The sequence below is a fragment of the Leptonychotes weddellii genome, chromosome 10 (assembly GCF_054177405.1).
Source record: "Leptonychotes weddellii isolate Sample4059 chromosome 10, ASM5417740v2, whole genome shotgun sequence".
NCBI lineage: Eukaryota > Metazoa > Chordata > Mammalia > Carnivora > Phocidae > Leptonychotes > Leptonychotes weddellii.
This window is the reverse complement of record NC_138378.1, coordinates 15,922,864-15,931,751: the sequence shown is the minus strand read 5'-3', so window position 1 is coordinate 15,931,751 and position 8,888 is coordinate 15,922,864.

Here is an 8,888-nt window from a genome sequence, read left to right as displayed (position 1 = left end):
GTCCTGGCTGCTTTATCCTTCAGGCCAGTTGTCTGTAAAGGCTCTCTGCCTGTTGTGGGTAGTGTTTGGTCCCTGGTCTGAATGTGGTGTGTTTCAACTAGGTGTACTCTGGTCTGCTTGTGAAATGAGACCTGTTGCTGCTGCCACCAAAACCAAGGCCTTGCAAAACTCCCGAGTAGGGAGATGTGGTTTTGGCAGGGGTTTAGACCGGTCTTCTGGGGGAGGGGGGCTGCTGCACTGGGATGGGCAAGTGTGACTGGGAAGGGCAGGTCCACCAGAGTGTGGGGTGGGGTGGGGCATGGTGCAAGTCAGTTAGGCAGTGAGTGTCTGCACTATGCAGGTTCCCACAGGTGGCCCTGTGTTTATGCTGGGGGGCCATGGAGGGAAATGGCACCGGCCAGTTCCCTTATTCCTGGAGGGGTCTCTCTGTGAACGCTGCTTCTCTGGGACATGGTCCAAGCTGAACAGCTAACCTCCCACTGTGTACCCCAGGTGCTCTTCAGGTTGATGTTTACGTGCTGTGTGTTGTGGGTTGTTTGCCTACCTTCTCTCCAACAGCAGCACAGGGCCCCTGGGCTCTATCCCAGCCAAGCCTATTGACCTTTAAAACTCCAGGCTTTAAGCTCTGCTGGTTACTAGAACTCACGAAATTCAGGCCCTCTTGCTTTCCAAGCCAGTTGCTTTGGGGATTTGTTCTGCCCGTGAGCTCCCCTGTGTGCTAGTCTGTCTCTCACCCTTCTCTGTCACAGCGGCTCCCTCCCCGCCACAGCACCTGTGATCCATTTCTCTCCCAACCTGCATCTCTGCATTTTTTACCTTCTCTGATGTGGCCTCTTTTTTACCTTTAGTTGTGGAGTTTGTTCTGCTAGTCTTCAGATTGATTTCTGGGGTATTTAGGATGATTCGATAGTTATCTAGTTGTATTCATGGCATGAGGTGAGCCTAGGGTCTCCCTACTCTGCCGCCATCTTCCCCTCACACTGCTTTCCTGTCTTTTCTTGACAGAGTACATGAACTCATAGGCCCTCCTCTTGCCTATGGCCTACATTACCATTTCTGGGAATTTTTTTCTAGTTGGCTGATTCTCTAATAATCCTCACTCCAGTGTAAAAACCTACATCTTTACCTGCTTCAGGAATTGGTAAACAATGCATGACTTTGGACCAGTTAGCTGGGCTTGTAAGATTCTAGATGAAGTGCTTCTTGGATATTTAGGACTTTCATAGGTAACAAGGCCTGCTTCAGATGCAGTGAGCAATCTGGGGTACACTTCTCAGAGACAGGGCATTTCTTTCTTTCTTTTTTTTTTTTAAAGATTTTATTTATTTATTTGAGAGAAAGAGAGAGAGACAGAGAAACAGCATGAGAGGGGAGAGGGTCAGAGGGAGAAGCAGGCTCCCCGCTGAGCTGGGAGCCCGATGTGGGACTCGATCCCAGGACTCCGGGATCATGACCTGAGCCGAAGGCAGTTGCTTAACCAACTGAGCCACCCAGGCGCCCGAGACAGGGTATTTCTTCTGGACTTATTTGGTTGGGATTATAAAGGCATAAATCTGGATCCTTTGGCTTTAAAAGGTTTTAATATTAATTTTTTTCAAGAGGCCTGGAATCTAGAATATTCATGTGGTCACATTCATAGTTTCAGATATTGTATTTCTCCAGTGACATAGATAACAGAAAATTGGCTAATGTTTTCCTTTCTGCATATATCATGTGGCTCTCTTTGCCTCTTGTGACCAGGACTTTCTGTCTTTCTGGTTCTGACAAACAGGACATGAATTTCCTTAGCTCATTTCCCCTCTGAAGGCACCCACAGTCTGTTTGGACATATGGTGCCTCTCTGAGGATCTTTTAGCTTGCACTTATTCCACAACCCCAGGGCAGAATTCATTATCTCTGGGGAACTGGATGCCAGAACTCTCTGGGTGTCCCTTGGGGCCCTACTTGGAGCTATTAGTGATGATGGCTGATTGCTCTCCAAGGCCAATCTTGAAGAGACAGATGTATTCACCTCCAAGGAAAATACCTCACCCAACTACTTATTTTGCACACTACCTGCTGGAGCTGAATTGTGGAACATGGCATAAACCCTGGGGGAAATTTGCCCATCATTCCAGCCCAGGAGTCAATATATTGAAGTTGGCCCCTCTCTGCTTGCTTCTATTTTCAGATGAGATGTTCTCAACCAGGTAAAGCCATTTCTTTTCCTCAGAGTAGTGCCTGGGAGCCCATTTGCCCTCATGGTTGCCTGGAAACATTGCACCAGAGTTAGAGTTAGATGGATCAAAGGCTGTTCCTTTTCCATTGGGGAGGGGCTGGGGATTGGGGATGGTTGCCAAAGAAAGCCTAACTTCATTGGTAAGGTTCTGATTATTTTACCAGGAGAATGTCTTTGTGTGTTACTTGTGTAATTAAAAATTAAGCAAATGAATAATGTGAACACTTTAGGTCTTCGACATTAACATAAATGGATGTCCTGAATACAATAAAATGCATTGAATTGAACTAAACCCGAAAGACAACAAACACTCTGCTTTGGTGTTTTGTCAGAGAGGTTTTCCCTCTCATTTTCTCTTGCCTTTGATCAATGGATACTTGATAATATCAAACCACTTTTATTCAAATTATATCTTAACAGATATGAAATTTGTCTTCCTAATATCTAGTGTGACAAGAAGTCCCAAGGAATTGATTAGATGTATTCCTGCACTGGTAATACATAGTTTCAATTACTGTAGCTCATTTAAAAATTGGTTATTCTTGTGTGTTGATTTTTTTTTTCAAATAAACTTTAATATGAATTTTTTTCATGTTACCTACCTACTAAAAGACTCATTTGGATTTTGATTGGAATTGAATTAAATTTATTCTTTTAATTTTGCTAGAATTGGCATTTTAGCTATAATTATTCTTTCCCTCTGCTACATCTCTTCATTTATTATTGTCTTCTTTGAGGTCTTGAGATAGGATTCTGTAGTTTTCTTTATGTGAGTCCTCCACATTTTTAAAGTTGATTCCTAGGTTTCTAATAATTTGTGCTGCTGTTGTGAATACAATATTTCTTTCTCATTATGTTTCCTAACATATAATTTATGCTAGCTCAATGAATTAATTAATTCATTATTTCATTCTGCAAGTATGAATAGGGAAACCATTTATTCTGCATGCTTATAACTTGTACCTTTGCTGAATATCCTTATTATTCTTTTTTTTTTTTTAAAGATTTTATTTATTTATTTTGAGAGAGAGAATGAGATAGAGAGAGCATGAGAGAGGTCAGAGGGAGAAGCAGACTCCCTGCCGAGCAGGGAGCCCGATGCGGGACTCGATCCCGGGACTCCAGGATCATGACCTGAGCCGAAAGCAGTCGCTTAACCAACTGAGCCACCCAGGCACCCATATCCTTATTATTCTTAATAAGTTTGGGGTTACTAGGCATACATCATTGGTTGTGATAATTTTGAACTTTCATTTACAAAGTAATTGTGGCAATTTAAAAACATGTATGCAAATTATCTGACACTCCTTTTATAAAGAGGATAATGTCCTCTTCCTTTGAATTAGGGTTGACCTCAGCGAATCCCTTACAACCAGTAGACTCCAACAGAAGTGATGTGGTATAACTTTGAAGGCCAGGACAGAAAAGGTCACTTAGTTTCCACCAGAAATTGTGGGACAGTCCTCTGGGTGAAGGCAGGGTCTAGGTCATGAGTCTGACTGCCCTCAGACCACCATTCTAGAGAGGCCCCCTGTAGACACCTTAGTTGATAGCCCAACTGATCTCCTAGCCATCAGCCAGTATCAACAGTAGCCATGTGTGTGAGCCATCCAGAACATCCTGCCCAGTCAAGGCTTAAAGATGACTACAGCCCTAACTGACATCTGATTATACCCACAGGAGAAATCCTAAGCAAGAACTGGCCAGATGATCCCTCCCTGAATTCATCCCTCCCGGAAATCATAAACAAAATAAAAATGGTTGTTTTGGGTGCATTTTTTGTACAGTAATGGTAACCTTGGTAGTAATCTCTCTTTTTTCTTGCCTAATTGCATTCACTCCATTGGCATCAGCCAAAAAGTTAGATAATAGCAATGATGTAGGCATTCATGATTTTAATAGAAATACACTTACTTTTTCTCTAATATTGAATACATTGACTATTTATATTAGGTATTTTGTAGTCATATACAGCTCCAGACACTCATTGGCTAAGGACCACAAATCTCTGTATGTCCAGGTCACCCCCCAGGAGCAACTGTCCTCCTTGTGGTGATTCAGTGATCCAGGCTGATGGGGGCTCCTCCTTTCTATGGCTGCATCATCTGGATCACAGGACCTCCTTGACTGATAAGGCAGGGAAGAAAACGCTATCGAGTCTCTTACCAGCAATTAGATACTTTGGCATAGAATTGATACACATCAAGTCTGCTCAGGCTGATTGGCCGGGACTTGTCACATAACCCCACTAATTTCAAGGAAGGTAGGAAGGTGTAATCTTCCTTTATGTCTGGATGGGAAGGAGAAGTAGATATGGGTAAATTCTAGTAATGCCTCCCACTCATTATTTTAGCTTCTTATGCTAACAGACTGTCTTATAATTACTAGCTTACTGAGACTATTATATTTAATCAGAAATTGATACTAAATTTTGTCAAATGCTTTTTCAGTATTAAGATAATTATATGTCTTTCTCCTTTTATCTGTAGACTTCCTAATATTGAGTTATTCTTGGATTCCTGGCATACAGGCTACCTGGACATGGTATATTATTTTTAAAAAGCAGCTAAATATAATAAAATTTGGTAAAAATCTTTGCATTTATAAATGTGACTGGTCTAAAAGTTTTAGGTGTGTGTGTATGTGTACTTTTTAGATTTGGTTTCTATGCCATTTTAGCTTCATAATATCCATAATATAAGTTGGGAAGCTTTCCCTCATTTGCATTGTTCTGGAATAGTACATTCAACATAAGAATTGTATTTTTGTTCAAAAGTTTGACCAAGTGTGCTCTTAAAACTATCTGTTCTTGCATCTTCTAGGGAAAAATTAACAACATAAACATTTTTTTCTGATAACTGGTCTACTCAGCTTTTCTATTTCTTGAGCCAATTTTGGTAACATTCATACTTTCCTAAAATGATCCACTTGATCAAGATTTTAAAATTAGTCTCCAGGGTTGTTCATAATACCCTTTTATTACATTGCATAATTTCCCTTTTCACCATAATATCCCTTTTCTATTTCCTAATTTTGAATATTTGTGTTTTATTTTGGTTAGCATTGTCAGCAATTTGGTTGGATACAACAAAAAATTTCTTGGACTCAGTTATGAAATCTAGTGTTTTTCTCCATTTGTATTCATTGTACAATGTCTTCCTTTCCCTGGCAAGAACCTTGATTTCACAGGCAGGCACTTTCTCTGATTTCTCAAAGTGAACCTTGGCTTTGAACTCTTGCATCTTTTCATGTGTCTGGTGATGTATTCCTGTTTGTTCATCCTTATAAGTGGAGTTCTGAGCTTGCTCAGAGTTGGGAGCTGCCAGAGAACATGGTGGGGGAAGAAGAAGGAAGGGGAAGGAGGTGAGACTTGGTTATTTTTCTCTGTCAGTTGAGAAATCTGACAGCCTGTGAGGGCAGGGGGCTTAGCCAGAGCTGGGGCTCTCAGTGTAGAAACTTCATCAGCCCTGAAGAGGCTTGTATCTGTTAGTGTTGGCTGGACACCCTTCCTCTCTACCTTTTCCTGGCACAATTTCCCCCATTGGGAACCAGCTGCCTACACGTTTTGTCAGGAGCCACATCCTGTCAAGGGCGGGCTGGAAGGAAGTATTGCTGCAGGCTTCCGGTTCTGTGGGCAGACATTCCCCTGCTCCACCAGCCAACCCACCCCATTGTGCTAGTGCTCATAGTAGGGCTCCCTTGGGGCCACTTATGGTCCTTCTTACTGTCTACTGGGCAGGATTACTATTTTCAGCAAGAATATGGGAAGGCAGGATTCCTGTTCCCAAATCTGAGTAGTGAATTAACATGACACATAGGATGAACCTAGGACAAGACTGTATGTAGATTCTCCCATATGAATCACTTTACACCAATTCCATTTTTGTCCCTGGATCAAAAGCTTAACTGGCCCATTTCAGATTAGTAGCTGGAAGGTGGGGTACTGTGCATAGCTTAGCCCAGTTTCCTAGTTAGTACCCCCTCAAAGCCAAGCCTAGGATAACGTTTTATTTGAAGATATGATTCCAAGAAGCAACGAGAGTAGGAGGTGTAAATTGGAGAAGGAGGGAGGGAGAAGCAATACAAGGTTGTGCTATGCAGTTGGCTACTCCTACAAGGGTCTGTTTGCTTGTTTTGGAACCATATACAAAGTCATGAAATATAGCTCAGAATTGCCTTCAGAGGCAAGAACAGAGAAAGAGTTTGTTTACAGGCTCCAGTCTCCTATTGGTCAAAGTTTGCCCCATGGTGGCGGCGGCGGGGACAGTTAGCTCCCCCATACTTCTGGGTGGCACGCACATGACTGCTAAGTGGGTTCCTGTGGGCATCTGAGAGCACACGTCAGAAGCTATGAGGCAGGAGCAAAAGGTGCAGAGCAGGTCTGAGGGGAGGCACTGTGGCTTCCCCTGTGTGGAATCTGCAGAAGGCTGCTTGCTCAAAACAGCCACGGAGGATATCAGAGGTGAGGTTGAGGATATTTGAAGTGACACAGTAGGCATCTGCTTTACCCAGTCTCGTACATGTTCAGATGACACCATGTTCTCCTCTCCCTGCCTCCCTCTGGGCTGCTCTGAACAGCTTGGGGACATGAAAGTGCAAATCCTCAACACGCAAGTTTCTCCTTGCCATTCCCCCTCCCAAAGAGGTTTTTATTAATGTCATTTCATCTCCCAGGGGATAGAAATGGACGATTGGCCAATTTTCTGAGTGAGTGCAGACCATCTGGAGGGATGAACCGCTTCATCTTCTCTGAAGCTCCTTCACATGGTTTAGGTAGCAAACCATGATTCAGCACCAACCACTGATTATGATTCTCATTTCAGCTCCTAATGTCTTGTAATCAGAGGAAACTCCTCCCAGATTCACTCAGTGGCTTGGCAGCCAAGTTTCCAGCTTTTATGAATGTGTAGGTATTTTAGAGGGAAGTAGGATCAGATGGAGTCAGCCATGGTCAGAACCTGGGATGACGATGGCTTTTTGGCCCTGCCCCACCCCACCTCACCCCATAGAGGGATGAACCCACCTTCTATCTGAGCACATATAGTTGTTAGGGTCCTCACCATTCAAAAGGACATGTTAATACCTATACCTGGCTCAGGTTGACTTGCAGAGAACTTTATAGTTGGGCCCCTTCAGTTTGGTCCTCCAGTAAAGAGCTTTCATCAAGTTGTTCCATGGCAAGAGACCATCAGCCTTCAGGGAGGGAAATGTTGCATTCTGCTAAGCTATTCTTTTTATTAAGGGGACTCATAGAAAAAATTACTTTTTGCCTCTGTAGCAAGAATACTTTTATTTATGCTGAGCAACTGGTTTATTTTTCCCTTTTGGACATTAAATTAATTGACTGTGTTCTCCTTCTTGGGTGGTTGGGCAGTGCCAAGTTTTTGAACCTCTTCCTCCAGATGTAAGGCAAGTCTTTTGGGTATGGTCCCATTCCAGGTGTCATCTTGTCTATCCTGCTCTCCCTATTTTTTCCTATGTTCTGCTCTCCCCACCTTTTTATATAATTGGGTTTTTCAAGGTATGAGAATAATATAAAATTTAGAAAATATAGAACATGTAAAGAAGAACAAAAATTACTCATGTTCTCTATGATGAGAGATAATTGCTATTAATATACTGATACAGTCATTCACTTGTACATTCCATTTATTTTCTCTATGCATCTATTTTTCTCCATATGTTTCTCCATCCTTCCGTGTACTCTGGCTGTTCTTGAATAATTAATTCAACTTTGATCCAGTGCCTAATCCATGGACTGTGGAAACTGAAATCCTCCTCAGTTTCTCCCAATTTCCATGGGTTTATTGCCATGCTCCTGTCTCTGGTTATCAGTCTGTGGGTGTCATCTGTCTGTGGGTGCTAGATCTCTACTCCATGCCCAGAGAAATTAAATTCCCCTTCTCACCTCTTGCATGGCATGTCGGTGACCTCATGCCATGTTCTTAAGAGTCTGAGGGCTTGGGGCGCCTGGGTGGCTCAGTCGGTTAAGTGGCTGCCTTCAGCTCAGGACATGATCCCAGGATACTGGGATCGAGCCCCACATTGGGCTCCCTGCTCAGCAGAGAGCCTGCTTCTCCCTCTCCCTCTGTCTGCCGCTTTGCCTACTTGTGCTCTCTCTCTCTGTTAAATAAATAAAAATCTTAAAAAAAAAAAAAAGAGTCTGAGGGCTTCTAGGTCCCCTGGAGTTCATGTGGAAAGCTTGAACTCCTGGATTAGAGGAAGATCTTAAGCCAAACCAGAGCTACCTATCAGTATCCAACAAGGTGCTGTGAGGTTTGATGTGGACCCACACTCCAGGTCCAGCCAGAAAGGAGGGCCAGGCCAGGACCCACCTGGGCAGCTAGCAGCCATGAAAAGAGGATTGTGCCACTGTGGCCAGTCTCCAGGTTGGATCACACAGGGGTTGGCATCCCTCAGTGTTAATGATGGCTCAAAGACATCACTGTGAGAGCACCTGAGTCTTGACATACTCAAACCAGGTTACCCTCAGGTTGCAGATGTACTGGGAGGGGGTCAAGAAAGATAACAGCTATTTAAGCAGATGTCCATGGAAATGGTGGTAAGCATGCATAAGCTTCATGTCCACAGTATGATGTTAGGTGGAAGGAAGCCTATCCGCATGTATGTGTATGTATATATGTTTATAGATGTGTAGAAAGGTCTGGAA